This window comes from Heloderma suspectum, chromosome 6 (assembly GCF_057233095.1).
Source record: "Heloderma suspectum isolate Gila_16-S chromosome 6, 16-S_ref, whole genome shotgun sequence".
Taxonomy (NCBI): Eukaryota; Metazoa; Chordata; class Lepidosauria; order Squamata; family Helodermatidae; genus Heloderma; species Heloderma suspectum.
Window position 1 is genome coordinate 21,694,461 of NC_139463.1, and position 15,639 is coordinate 21,710,099.

Sequence of the window (15,639 nt, forward strand, 5' to 3'; positions counted from 1 at the left end):
TCAAGAAGAGCCTCCCCAACCTGGTGCCCTCCAGATGACTTGAACTGCAGTTCCCATCATTCCCAGCAACATGCTGGCTGGGAATGATGGGTGTTGCAGTCTAACACATCTGGAGGGCACCAGGTTGGGGAAGACAGTGCTGCAGCAGCCAGGGCTGTTGTCAAAGGAAGGCAGAGTCGGACACTTACTGAGGGCCCGCACCCCAGCAGGGGCCCACGGGCGAGTGCCCCTGGACTTGTTCCTCCTCCTCCTCACCACTGCGACCTGCTGGTTCACCTGCCTCTCTCACTCTGGCGCAGACAACAGTGGTGGTGAGAAGGAGGAGCGGGGGATGCCACGGCCTGCTTGCTCCCGGGCTCTCTGCCTCTCAGCAAGCAAGCGGTGGCAAAGAGGAGAAAGAGGAGGAGGAGCGAGAGCAGCTGGTGAGCATGGCAGGGAGAAGGTGGATGCTTGGAGGGAGAGGGGCCATTGAGGGCCCTCAAAAAATTGGTGCCGGCACCGGCAGCGACTCCATCTCTCCCATGACTTCTAAAACTTTGAACCCGGGATGGAGAACCGTTTCCCTACTGAGGATCACATCACCTTGCAAGCTGACGCGGTCCGCATTCCACTAGTGGGCACAGCCAGAGCCAAAACTGGACAGAGTTACAGGTGTGACTTTTACCTCTGTTCAGCAAGCAGCAGCAGCAAGGTATAACCTTTTAAAAGCTATAACCTGGCAGGATCCCCTAGCTTGCCACCTGACAACCCTAGTGAGAAGAGCCATTTCGCAGAGCACCAAACGGGATTTATTTCATTTAACCTTTCTCTTCCTAGTGATGCCTTCAAATCCATTTGCCCTGCAAGCTCACCAGCCACACAGTGCCTTCCTCGATTTATTTTGAGTCTACCTTCTACCCCAGAATCTAGTCAAAATCTAAATCTTTTAATACTCTGCTCGGGCTCAGTTCTGCAGGGACTCTGCAGCCTTACTGCCCACAAACACGCTTTGAGGACACGCTGGCCCAGCTCCTCACAGAAGGCGTCCTTGATTTCTCCAGACAGCTCAGTGGCAGAGCACATGCTTTGCATGCAGAAAGTCCCAGGTTTAATCCCCAGCATCTCCAGTTCAAACGGGAGCAGGTGAGGTGAAAAAAACCTCCACCGGAGACACTGGAGAGCCACAGCCAGAGCAGACAATACTGGGAAAGTTATGGAAAGGAAGGAGAATTCTTGGCTTATACGTGAGTCTATGGCAGGAGGTGAGTCTATGGCAGGAGCAGGCAGAAGGAATATCGGGATGCAATGGTAGATCTCAAGATGATCTGCAATATTTACTTATTCATTCATTCATTCATTACATTTCTATACTGCAAATAGCTGAAGCTCTCTGGACAGTTCACAACAATTAAAACCACAAAATGCATCATAAAATACAATATAAAATGTGAAAGTTTAAAACTACAGGATAAAAGTACAACCCAAAATAAAACCTAGCAGCGATGCAGAGATTTAAAATGCAATAATAGATTTAAGACAACAGAGCTAAAAGACTAAAACGCCAGGAAAAATAAAACAATCTTCACCTGGTGCCAGAAAGAGCACAATGTAGGCACCAAGCAAGCCTCTCCGAGGAGCTCATTCCATAACTGGGGTGCCACAGCAGAAAAGGCCCTCTTCTTGGTAACCACCCACCTCACTTCCTTTGGCAGGGGCTCCTGGAGAAGATTGGCCAGGGTTTCTGACTCCCCATTGTTTAACAATAGCAACAATAAAAAAAAGTTTCTCCCCCACTGCAGCCCCCAAACACACACACCCTAAATTAGGCTGCTGAAATGAAGAAAGCTTTTTGGGGGGCTGGGGGGGAGGCAGGAATGGTTTGTTTGTTCTTTTGCAAAAGGACTGTAAACTCAATTCTGATACAAAAAAATGAGACCTAAACTACTTGATTGAGTCAAAACAACAAAGAGACTTACAGCACCTTAAAGACTAACAAATTTATTCTGGCATAAGCTTCCATGCACTCTGTCTATCAGATGCATCGGATGAAGTGGATAGATATCGTGTAAGCTTATGCCAGGATACATTTGTTAGTCTTTAAAGCGCCACAAGACCATTAGTTGCTTTTGCTGCAACAGACTGACACGGCTAGCCTTCTGAAAACAGATTGAGTCAACAGTCTGACCTGTACTTCCTATGTTCCCAACATCTGCCTGACAACATGCAGAAACCACACAGGTGAAGCTCTTCCCAGAATGGAGGTGCAGCAATGAAGAAAGCTTCATCTGTTGATTTCTGACTCTCACAGCACTGTTAAAGCCACAGAGCCTGTATCAACATAAACATATTTTTTAAGTGCTACTCTTATTCAATCCCAGTTAGAACCAGCAATTTTGTCTCTGTGTGGCTCACATCTTCCCCTGGCTTCACTTCAGAGGGCTCCAGCACAAACTGTGCTATGTGCCTATGGTTTCCAGTACCCGAGTACCCTATCCATAATAAGACAAGTCTCAGAAACTAGGGGGTTAGTGTGCCTGGCTTGTTGTTGCTGCTGCTATTTTTGCCATCACAGGGAACAAGCAAGACCTGCAACAAAATGTTACGGTGTGAAGCGCTCCTACTCACCATTCCAGGCAGTCAGCCATGAACAGAGAGTGCAACCCAGAACACAACCACCCCCCTCCCCCCCGCCCCCCGTGGTTACACACTGCAGCGGGTGGTATCAGTTGTGGTGGGAAAGTTCTCAAACTTGTCTGCCATTATCAGTCTCACTGAGGAACAAGCCAGGATTTCCCAGAACAATCTGAAAACTCCTGCACTGGTTGCCAACAGTTGGGTCGTGACCCACGACTGAGTCACACCCTGACCTACCATGGTTCGCACAAACAGTCCCTGCCACAAGGTTGTTTATTAGAAGTGGTTTTCTTTTTCAGAGAAGGAAGGAAGGAAGGAAGGAAGGAAGGAAGGAAGGAAGGAAGGAAGGATGGATAATGTGTGTAGATTATCCAGGCTGGCCCTGCCATTAGACAGAGTGAAGCCCCTGACCAAGCAAGCGGATGGAGAGGCAGGCAGCCCAGGCTACACACTCCAGCAGACATGGCATGTGTGTCAGTCTACTTACGCACCATGTGTTGCATTGCAGCATTTGTGTGAGCAGGCACCAGGCAGAGTGATGAGAGAGTGGAAGCAAAGTGCTGGACGGTGGAATGGAAGATGCTGTCCTGTTTTCCATGTCGACGTAAAATTCATCTGCCAGTCTGGATGCCTTATGTGTGTGGAATGGGGTTGCGGGGAGGCACCATCTTGTCCTCCAGCTCAGGCAGCAAAATGTCTTGGGCTAGATGCACGTATATAGTAAAAGATTAAAAATGTGTCCCGTGTTGCAGGTTAAGGTTAAAGGCGGGCTCTGTGTCAAAAAAAGGTTGAATGAAGGCCAGTGTGACAGCCAGTATGGTGTAGGGCTTAGAGTGCCAGACTGGGACGCAGGATATAGGGGTTCTAGTCCCCACGCGGCCATGAGGTTCCCTGGGTGACTTTGGGCCAGTCCCAGACTCTCAGCCTAACCTTGTTGTGAGGAAAAAACGGAGAGGAGGACGACTATGTAAGCTGCCTTGGGTTCCTCGCAAGAGGAAAAAAGGCGGGAAATAAACGCAATGTAATAATAATATTTTTTTAAAAAAAATAAAGGCTACCATACTGGGGCAAATGCTTCAAAAGAAGGACGTAATGCAGAGGCAAGCACGGTCACCAGTTCCATGGTTGCTGCTTCTAGACCATACAGTGGCTTTGAAACTGGCACCCTGACTGTTGAATTATGCACCCGTCGCAAAGCGATAGCTCATAGGTCAATCCAACCTTCTCTCTGCACTTCTCACTATTCCATCCAATCCCACTGGCTGTCAACTACAATTTGGTCTGGAATGCAATGAAGAAGGGTGGGCATACCAAACATGGATCTCCTTAGCAAGTCAGCCCCATTCCTATAAACTGACTCCTGCTGACCCACTTTAAATCATTCTCCTTATTATTTGAACACATTTCCCCTTCATTTCATGCTCTTCCTAACCATCTAGTTCTCTTTGAAAAGGCAGAGAGTGGGGAAATGAATCTGACAAGCACTTGGAGCATCTGATCTTGTCATTTGCAACATGGTACTTCTAGAAATCTTAAACAGCTAATCCCAAAATTACAAAAAGAAAAGAAAAGAATTTAAAAAAAGAACAAAAAATAACGCTGCCTTTTAATGTAAGGCTGGCTCAGATCAAAACAAAGAAAGTACATCCAGGGAAGTTATGATTTTTGAGGGTGTGTGTATGTGGTTTCGTGTGTGTGTGTCCCCGCCGCCCAAATCCAAAAATAGCACTAAAACCAAAGCAAGCTGTTTGGGGTTTAAACAGCAGGTGTGCCAGATATATTCACCTGAAAAGCTCCATGACCAAGGAAGTCAATCAGTGGATGCAAAGCCTCACAGAACAGTCTCTTAGCAGGAAAGGAAAAAGAAAGAAAGAGACTATAACCTTAGCTTTAAATACCACGGAGATGGATAGAGAGAAAAACCTAGCGCTAAGTGCAAGATTTGTTTTGTCTAACCCCCTTATCTAGCCCCCTTTTAAAGCCATCCAAATTGGTGGCCATCACTACATCTTGTGGTAGCAAATTCCATAATTTGACTATGCGCTGTGAGGAGAACTCCTTCCTTTTATCTGTCCAGAATCTCCCACCAATCAGCTTCATGAGATGACCTCGGTTCTATTATTATGAGCGAGGGAGAAAAATGTCTCCCTATCCACATTCTCCACCCCATGCATAATTTTGTATACCTCTGTCAGGTCTCCCCTCACTCGCCTTCCTTCATAGGAACTACAACTCTCAGCATCCCAGACTGTTCCTGCCATGGTTGCTGGGGCCAATGAGAGTTGACAACCAAAACATGTAGGCACCAGGTTGAGGAAGGCTGGACTAATGAGTGGTAGTGGCTCTCTAGGGTCTCAGGGAGGGACCTCTCCCGGTCCTATCTGGAGACGCCAGGGATCAAACCGGGGACCTTCTACATGCAAAGTCAGTGCTCTACCACTGGGCTATCGCCCCTTCCTTCCACCAAGAACCTCAGAGTGGCATAGATGGTCCTCTCCCCACCCCCAATATCCCAAAGTCAAACCAGAGAGGTAATTTCCTGACCAACTGAAACCGACGAGAAATAAGAGATCAGGAAAGAACTGCAAATTTTACAGACAAATACGAGGACTATAACAATAAAATAATTTCTAAAACCTAGCTGAAATTGCACAACTAAAGGTGCAGGTAAAAGTCAATTGGTGAACAAAAGCTGAACCAACTTCATAGTAATATGCAAGAGTTATAAGGTCAGACAAAACATATCTCGCCCTTGTTACAAACTTTACAGTCTCAAATTACAAGGGCCAGCTGCTGAATTTAGTGCTGTTGCTTGCCAAATGCGTTTCGACCGGATCGTCGTCTTCAGTGGCTAATTTACCAAGCTTCAAGTGTCTACTTCAGCTTGGATTTAAAACAACAACCCTATATCCAAAACAGGACCACTCTGGACATACTGCATATAGTTAGAGCGGATGCTGTGAAATACTCTTCTGCTCAGACCAGCAGGCTCTGAATGAAAGCTTTAAATTCAAATGTTGAAGCAACGAGCATCTCTCCTGGAGCCAGGACGGCAGGAGGACTACGATGGAGATATTTTCTCTGAATGTGGATGGTGATCAGAGTGATGCTTGCTGCTCCAACATCTGAATTTAAAACTTTCATTCAGAGCCTACTCGTCTAAGCAGAGGAGTATTTCACAGCATCCGCTCTAAGCGTCACTCGGATTACCAAATATCTCCATTGTTGTCATCCTGTCTCTTCCCCATTTTTATCTTCACAACAAGCCTGTGAGGCAAGATGAAGCTACAAGAGAATGCTTAGCCAGGCCTTCCCCACTCTGGTGCCCTCCAGATGTGTGGGATGGGAACCCATCATAGCATGGCCAATGACCATGGGAGGGCCATCCAAGTCATCTAGTAGGCACCAGAGTGCAGAAGGCCACCTTTATCCAAGGACACCCAGTGAGTTACAGGGCTGAAGGAGGATTTGAACCTGGGTCTCCCCAGGCCTATTCTGCCACTCAAACCACTACACCACACCAGCCCATGGCTCAGAGCAGCACGCCACGGGCTCTGCTGCATCTAAAGATGACCCGCCCACCCACACGAACGCCCTGCTGCCTCACCTTGCATCATCGTAGGTAGGACTGTCCAGGCAAGCCAGTTATGTCCCTATGTCAGAAGGCACAATGTGCTCCCATGAAGTGACAGTGAAGCCCTAAAAAAAAAAAAGATAACCACAACACTAATTAGGTTTCAGATGCTGAGCCTGGGAAACCCCTGTGAAAGGACATCCTGACCTTTGAGTGTAAATTCAGCCCCAGAAATTCAATTCTGTTGCTTGGAACGTCCAGGGGCATTCTGAGTGACAACCACAAGGCAGTGGTTATTCAACTGACTCGGGATGCTTAACTAACCAAACGGTTACACTCATCCGGGGCTTCGACATCAGCCAAAAAGCCATTACTCATCACCGCACCATCCGCTCAGGAAGAAGCTTCTTTAAAGAGGCCCACAGTAGTCTCCAGCTCTGTGCTCGCAAAAGGGAAACCACCCTGGGGCCTTTTCCTAGCATCCATCACCATGATTTCCAAGTCCTGCCAAAGCACTCTGTCAGTGAGAGAGATCAGCAAGTAGCCACAGTAACAGGCTTTGCTTCTATTTCTCCCACCACGGTCCCCAGCCCATTTGGCCAAGTGGCAATTGAACCTCCATAGATAGGTGTTGTATCTAGGCTGGTACTTTTCCTCAACCCACCACCATCCAATTCTGCCTGCACTAGAAGATGACAAAATGCAAAGTATCCAGAAATGTGTCTACATATGTGCACACACACTGAACACAAAGGCCCCGACGGGATTCCACGGACGGTATTTAATGCTCTCCGCTGCCTCTCAAAAGAGTGGGATTAGCCTGCCGGCCAATAAGCCATATTATAATGATGATATAAGCCTGGGGGTTGAGATGTTACGGAAAATGGTAGCTCTGATATCATTGCTAGTTTATAGTTTTCCCTGATGTCTTAACACACACACAGGTGTATTCTCCATCTTTTTGATCTTGTTGCAACGGAGGTTAGATTAGGACATTCTCTGCATCGATGCAGACCAGAGATGGATGATCATAGGCTAGTGGACTTCCCCTTCAGATCCCAGCATGTGTATGGCTGGGTGAAGAGATTCCAGTAAACGATGGAAGCAACACAGACTAGGGATGGGTGAACGAGGGATGTTTCTGGCTCCCCGAATATCATCTCACCACTTGTCTCATGTCTGATTCCCATTCACTGCTCACTCTGAATGAAAGGGAAAATTTCACAAATCAAGCAGCGACGGAGTAGGAGATTTACACAAATGTCCCCAAAAGTTCTCCATAGGCTAAAGCAGGGCTGAATCAGTCTACAGAGGACACTTGCGTAAATCAGGAAATTTGCGCAAATCAACTTGGGAATTAGGAACGAGACGAGCACATGTTCGACAACTTGCAAACAGTTTCGGCGGCCCTGCGCTTCCACTCATGCTCACATGCAGCACTTCAAACGGGGCATGTTTACATGATTTGCGAGCAAGAACGAAATTTTCATTCATCCCTAACATAGACAGACAGCTTCTTACTTTCCCATCAGCTACACCACGCTGGCCCTTTGAACTGGACTGAAGTGGTTAAAATGCCTACTTCCTCCTCTCCTTGCCCTTCCACTCTTGCCCCAACGAATATGGAGGTTTTGTATAGCCACCCATTCATTCTACCTGCCATCAAAGTCCTGCTGATTTTCTCTATGAAATTGTATAAAAGGGATGCATGAGTCCATGGGAAAATGTGAGGGTGCACCAGGCGTTACATCAAGACAGCTGCAGCCATTCCATGTGGTGGTTGGGGGGTATACGTATGGAGAAAATGTGCTTATGTGATCAGCTCTTCTGCATTTTCTCCGAACTGAAATTTTAGAGGAAAGTGAGGTTAACACTGTGTAAGCATCGCTGGACAGAAACTACCAGCATTCCTGACTGTTGGCCATGCTGGGAGGGGCTTCTAGGAGTTGAAGTCCAAAACATCTGGAGATCTACCTTCTGCCAACCTCTGGTGTACAGGACAGGCAATAAACCCTCGCCTGGACACACAAGGCAGTTGAGTTCAAAACTGAAGAACTGCCAAGAGCAGTTATGGCCTGAATAATCTAGTCTCTGCAATGACAGGGCAACTCTTGAGACCAGAACTCTCTTTATCCATCCTGAAGTTTTGTTGTGGCAGATGGATGATGAAGACCCATTTCTGCCCAACACCCTGGACAGCCACTACCAGGAGTAGGTGATACCAGGCAAACAGCCTGACCTGGTAGAAGGCAACTTCCCACATTTCCTGTGTTCCTGTCCTTAACACAAAGAAGCATTTCCTATAAACTAGTTGCTAACTAGGTGGCAATGTTGTTTTGAACGTGTCTGGTTGTATCGGGATGGGGAATGTGTGGTCCTCCAGATGTTGCTGGACTGCAACTCCCATCAGCCAATGGTGAGGGATGATGGGAGTCAGTCCAATAACATCTGGAAAGCCACATTTCCCATCCCTGGGTTATATGTAAGGAAAAAAAGGAATACTTACACACCAAAATCAAGACAGGCTAGCATACTAGTTTATCTCACCCACCCACCCTGTCCCAAGAGATCTGATCAATTCTCATAACAAAGCCAGAGGACTTTGAATGGCTGAAGCATTTGTAGAATAAGGGTTGTGATGTTGCCTCCAAAGGGAGAAGCCAACTTGGCCGGGGTTGGAGAATACTCTTTGCAAGAGGAACATTCAAGCAAGAGGAACATCCAAGCAACAGTTACAGATGTTAATAATTACGGCATAAGAGCCTCACCCATGCAGAGAAGAGAATTCCAATATGATGAGCTCAGGTTAAAATGACAAGTTTTAGAGAGAGGAAAGCAAAGCAATCCCCTCCTTTTTTTTTTTTTTTTTTTTACAAATTTTAGAAGAGGGGAAAGTCCTTCTGGATAAAATGACAGTTTCAGAGTAAAACTCAAGATACATTATCATGTTGCAAACTTAACATGACTCCAGTAAAAGGAGTCGGGTGGAAGGTAGGGGACTCCTGCAATATGTGCAGAGCCAAAAGCAATACAGTTTCCTTTTGTTTTGGAGCTAAATTTGTAGTATTTTGCATCTCCAGCCAAATAATGACCAAACTGAGTTGGCAAGATATATCCCACGATTATGTGAAGCACTAGCCCATAATTACCTAACTGTGTTTGTATATCCCCCCCAGTGCAGATTGAGTAGAGGAACGGAGAGGGCATTTATTATATGTATTTATTTATTTAGTACGTTTATTTCCCCATGGAATTCAGGCCACTATACAAAGTTCTCACCCCATCCCATCTCCCCACCCCCATTTTTTACTGTGTGGTAGGCTAGTGTCTGTCCCAAAGCCACCCAGTCAGTTTCATGCATGGCTGAGCAAGGATTTGAATGTGGTCCCAGGTCTTGAGAGCCTTGTGTGGCGCAGAGTGGTAGGTGGCAGTATTGCAACCGAAACTCTCCCCACGACCTGAACTCAATCCCAGCGGAAGCGGCTCAGGTCGACTCAGCCTTCCGTCCTTCCGAGGTCGGTAAAATTGAGTACCCAGCTTGCTGGGGTAAAGGTAGTCACGACTGGGGAAGGCAATGGCAAGCCACCCCGCTATAGTCTGCCATGAAAACGCCAGCGTAAGCGGCGTCCCTCTAGGGGTCATTAATCACCTGGTGCTTGCACAGGAGGAACCCTTCCGTTTCCTCCCAGGTCTTGGTCAAACACCCTAACCACGGCACTATGCTGGTATTAGGGAACACTGATGGTGCTAGGTTGGAGCACCATCATCAAACAGCAGCTCCGAGTCTCTCCCTCAAAGCTTTCCTTTCGGGGCAGAGACTACAGTTAGGTCAGCGTTCTGCACTGACCACCTCTGAGGAGTTGAAGGCATTCGAATCCACCTGCGGGCTTTATTTACCACACCCACCCCAAGTCCTGTGATACACATCTCAAAATGCAGGATAAAAATCAGCTGCTGCAAGAAAGGAAGGAAGGAAGGAAGGAAGGAAGGAAGAATTGTCCCATGTGCCCTGGAAATTCCAGAATGCTTATCCTTTCCATATTTACTAGAACTACCCTGAATGCATCTTTTGTTCCCCACAAAAGGAGTTTGGATCCTACATGCATGACTTGGCTGGAAAGAGAAACTTCTTATCTTGCACAGAGACTTCATTGACAAAAGTTAAAGTGCTGTTCCGCTGAGAGTTGGCTGCACTGCACCCGACATTTAAACTTTCCAGCATCGTGGCAGGTGAGCCATTAAGATGATTCTCCAAGACAATCACATCAATTGATTCCTGCCCCCGTGTCCAGCCTCAAAAGTCCCAACTGCTACCGGAGCCACGCAGCTCAGAAAAGTAACATAAAAGCCAGTGCGGTATAGTGGTTAGAGTGCTGGACTAGGACTCAGGAGATCTGGGTTCTAGTCTCCACCCAGCTATGAAGCTCACTGGGAGACTCTGGGCCAGTCACAGACTCGCAGCCTAACCTACCTCACAAGGTTGTTGTGAAGAGAAAATGGAAAAGGGGGATCATGTAAGCCACCTTGTATTCTTTGGAGGAAAAAAGGCGGGATATAAATGTAATAATAAATAAATGGGGGGGCAGAAAAGCTGCCTTCTGGCTGACACAAAGTTAACTCTGGTAAGTGGATGCCATTGCAAAAAAAAAAAAAAAAAGAGTGGTAACCACCAATGTGCCATGGAGGGCATTTCTGGATGACATCTTTTGCTAAATGTCAATCCAGAAGCACTTTCTCAAACTCACTTCATGTAGATTAGCTAGCCAACACTGTCCTTAATCCAGCCATTTGTCAAGACGATTCAAGAATGAGAAAAGGGTGGATTTGTTTGCACTTCCAATGATTAAAAGTGGAGATGACATAATTTGTATGAGGGGTAATATCTATTCCATATGAACTAACATGGAGCATAACAGACTGATCTTCTGTTCATAGTGCAAGTCATCTTGACTGGGACTGCAAGAAAACATACACACACACACACACACACACTCCTATTCCAAAAGGTGCTGTACCATCGCTTTGGATGAGTTTTGCCAACTATCAAACACATGGCAAAGTGTATCACAGCAAAGAGTGAGCAGATCCGCTGAACAAAGGGTAATAGCTCAGTGAGAGTGCAACATGGATCGCATCTACAAGAATATTCCAGGATTCAATCCCTAGCATGTCCAGTTAAAAAAAGTGATTGGGCAACTTGTGGCCTTCCAGATGTTTTGGCCTACAGCTCCCATGATCCCTCACCCTTGGCTATGCTGGCTAGGGCTGATGGGAGTTGTTGGCCAAAACATCTGGAGCATCACAACTTGTCCATCCCTGAGTTAAAAGGATTAGGTAGCAGCTGACAGGAAAGACCTCTGCCTGAGACTCTGGAGATCCAGGACCAATCAGAGGAGAGGCTTTACTGATCTAGGGTACAGTAGAGTCCTATGTTCTATGTCTAAAGGCTGCTACAGGCCTTGCCTTGCCTTGCTAGTGCCACTAGTCTCACTGGATTGTAAATAAAGGCCTGCCCAAAGGCAACCCTGAGGCATCTGCTGGGAAGATTTATCCTGAAGGAAACACCAAGGCTGGCCCTACCATTAGACAGGGTGAGGAACTGCCTCAAGTGGCAGATAGTCGGGGGCGGCAGCAGTGGTGCGCCCGCCCCGCCCCCATTCTTCTTCAGCCCTTCCCAGGGCAGAACTGCATATGCCAGACCTGGACTCCTTAAACTAGCTTGCTGCCTCAGGTGTGACGGAGAATACTATCCTGTTAACTGCCATCCAGTTGGCTTCTGAATAAGGAATAGGGCGGATGGCGCCATCTTATCCTTCAGCTCAGGCAGCAAAACATCTCGGTCCAGCCCTGGTAAAGACAAAGGCGGGAAGCCTGGAATTCTGTGGCGAGTCAGGAAGAAGACACAAGCCTACCAGTCACCAGTATGCTGCATGATCTACAAGAGGCATGTGTATCTTCCCCAACTGTGTTGCAAACTCTGCACTCTGCTCAAGGCTTGGGTGAGGCTGTGCTCCTATTTAGAGCTTTGGGGAATGAAGGCCCATTGTTGGGAAAAACCTCGCTGAGGATCCCTCACAGGCACTGATTTAGACTCCTATCTCTGCTACTGGTGGAGATTGCTACCAGTGGAGCCAACAAAGGGTTGAGGGGCTCCTCTGGCAGTGGGAAATCCTCTTTGAGGTCCAAGGAGACCAGAAGTAAGAAAGTTGGAATGGCTCCCAGATAGTACCTGATCTCCCTCAGCTAAACCACAAGTCATTCTGAACAGGATGAGGAAAGAACTGCCAAAATATGTGCAATTGCATCCCCCCCCCTCCAAGAAAAAGAAATAAAACACACACAAAACACAGATTCCCTCAGTTTGAAGTCTAGACACAACCACCTCATTGAATCTCTCCAGAGAGGATGGCCTCATTGCATCAGTATCAAAACCAACTCTATTAGCAGCAACCAAACTGTTCAGCCTCACTGGCTGCAAATACTGTGGTAGAGAGAATCTAACATGCCAATGTGATCACTGTTTGCTGTTACCTACCCTCCCCGCCATTTCAGTCCAGTCCCCCCCCCGCCCCACACACAAACATAATTATTTAGTTTCTTGTAATCAGTCACAGCTCAGCTTTACTGCCAGAAGCAGACACTAACAACAGTAGAGAGCCAGTGTGGTGTAGTGGTGTTCGACTGGGACTGGATGATTTTGGGCCACTCGCTGACTCTCAGCCTAACCTACCTCACAGGATTCTTGGGAGGATAAAATGGAGAGGGGGACCATGTAAGCCGCCTTGGGTTCCTTGCAAGAGGAAAAAGGGTGGGATATAAATGTAATAATTAAATTAAATGCTTGTTTGTAACTGGGGCTTAGAATCTTGTGGCGTAAAACATGCACACACCCTCGCAGGAATAGGTTCTTGAAACAGCAGGGTTTCAAACCCTACCAGGCTCAACATTTCTGCAAAAGAGGTGGGGGAACAAACATTTGAAATGGAGCGGATTTTCTGGTCCTACCTATTTAGCAGGTTCTGTCAGGGCAGCCCTCCTGAACAAAGGTGATTCCAACTATGTGGAACCTGAGCTTCAAGCCTGTACCACTGCCTTGACCTAGAGTGAATGAATGCCGCCAACAAATGCCTCAGTTTTTGCCAAGATTGTCCTGTTCCTCCTGATGAACCAGCTTGCTGGGCGGTTAAAATAAACAGGGCAAACGCTTCACACTTTTGGTACTGATGATCCCATGGCAGACTGCCATACACTCCTAGCTGGATACCTAACGTTCTCTTTTTCCTGCACAAGGGAGGCAAGTGACTGGACTCCGACTCCTCCTCCCTCATTTCCCTCCAAAGGCAAGAATGCCTGCAGCTGGATGCTGATCAAGGGGAGCAGCGGGTCTAGCTTGATAGGGACAAGGGCAGAACAACATGAAAATACTCCTACGATGAGATAGCGCTCGAAGGGCTGGGCAAACCGTATCTCAGAACTCTTTGAGTAGCTGCGCAGAAGTGAAAGCATTTGTGATGAGCAAGGAAGTGGGCCTCCTCCCCGATAACAGCAAGAAGAGAAACTTGCCCAGAAGATCTCTTCATACACAGCCATGTCGCTGCATGCAGAAATTGCCACATTTTATATCCCTTATCCAGCCTTGCCTTCTGGCCACATCCAAAGCTCACCCACACGATGATTCTGTTAAGGCAACTCGGTGGTGGCCCCCCAATTATGGAATGATCTCCCCAATGAGGCCCACCTGGTGCCAACATTACCATCTTCTCAGCGCCAGGTTAAGACCTTTCTCTTCTCCCAGGCATCTGGCAGCGTATGATAAGTTTAATTGATCCTGGACTGTCTTATGGTTATGGTTGTTTCCTTGACATTGTGTGTTTGAAGTTGTTTGAGATATATGTTCTCTTGTGTATATTGTCTGTTTGTGCTTTTTACGTAAATGAGAGCCAGCGTGGTGTAGTGGCGAGCGCGTTAGATTGGGAGCCAGGAAATCCAGGTTCTAGTCCCCACTTGGCCATGGAAGCTCACTGGGTGACTTTGGGCCAGTCACAGACTCTCAGCCCAACCTACCTCACAGGGTTGTTGTTTTGATACAATGGAGAGGAGGAAGAAGAGGATAATGTGAGCTGCCTTGGGTTCCTTGCAAGAGGAAAAAAGGCAGGATACAAATGTAATAAATAAATAAATAAATGGTTTTTTAATCTCTGTATAGTGTATTTTAAACATTTTTAATCTTTGTAAACTGCCCAGAAAGCTTTGGCTATTGGGCGATATAGAAATGTAAATAATAATAACTACTACTACTACTACCACTTCCAGTACCAGAGGCAGTATGCCTATGCACACCAGCTGCTGGGGAACATGGGCGGAGGGTGCTGTCGCACTCCTGTCTTGCTTGTGGTTTCCTGGTCGACAGCTGGTTGGCCACAGTGTGAACAGAATGCTGGACTAGATGGACCCTTGGTTGGCTGGATGCGCCCGATCTCATCTGATCTCAGAAGCTAAGCAGGATACCCTGGTTTGTACCTGGATGGGAGACTGCCTGGGAATCAGGCTTCCTGCATTGAGCAGGGGGTTGGACTCGATGGTCCTGTAGGCCCCTTCCAACCCTATGATTCCATGACGTTGTGCAAAGGGCTGGATGTGCCCGATCTCGTCTGATCTCGGAAGCTAAGCAGGGTCAGCCCTGGTTAGTACCTGGATGGGAGACCGCCTGGGAATCAGGCTTCCTGGACTGAGCAGGGGGTTGGACTCGATGGTCTTGTAGGCCCCTTCCAGCCCTATGGTTCTATAAGATGCTGATCTCTAAGACGGCTCTTCTTATGTTCTTAACTGATCGTAGAGGTGGGTCATATAAGCCAGTGCCGGCTCCAGGTTTTGGAAGGCCCTTGGGATGACACATCCTCAATGGGCCCCTTCTCTCATCAAGTCTACCCTCTCTCTGCCATTGTCACCAGCTGCTGCTGCTCCTTGTCCTCTCTCTCATCATTGCTACCATTTGCTTGCTTGACAGGCAAATAGCCAGTGAGCAAGTAGGCAGTGGCATCTGCTCCTCTGCCTTCTCACTGCTTGGCCCGAACAAGCAGGATGCAATAGTGAGGAGGAGGAACAGGTCCAGGGGGCTCTTGTCAGTGGGTCCATGCTGGGCTGTGGGCCCTCAGCAAATGCCGAACCACACCTACTCATAATGCCTGTCCCAATAAGAGCCTCCCCCTATAGTGCCATAGGGAAGTGGTAGAACACATGGTCAGCGTGCCTGACTTCCCCATTTCTATCCCCAGCACCTGCCAATTCTATTGTGTTAAAAAGATTTTTATTCCACCTTTCAGGAAAAGTTATCCTCCCAAGGTGGTTTACAACAGTCAATAAAACCATAAAAGAAGACTCCAACATTAAAATATTAATATAGCTGCACATAAATAAACCAGATATAGCAGATAAAAATATCTGCAGTACAT

The 15,639-nt window shown here is 47.3% G+C and overlaps 1 protein-coding gene across 14 annotated transcripts in view; it reads right to left on the bottom strand.

Annotated features, from left to right (window-relative positions):
- Positions 1-15,639, bottom strand: part of ST3GAL4 (ST3 beta-galactoside alpha-2,3-sialyltransferase 4) — a 181,596-nt gene that overhangs the window by 139,733 nt on the left and 26,224 nt on the right. For 5 of the 14 annotated variants that reach the window (XM_084803733.1, XM_084803725.1, XM_084803717.1 and 2 more), the window contains exon 2: positions 6,221-6,312. The exons of 8 other annotated variants lie outside the window; for them this stretch is intronic. The gene's annotated coding sequence lies outside the window, so the exon portion shown is untranslated. Of the gene's footprint in view, positions 1-6,220; positions 6,313-15,639 lie in introns of those variants that run through there. One more of the 14 variants, XM_084803713.1, reaches the window with a different exon arrangement.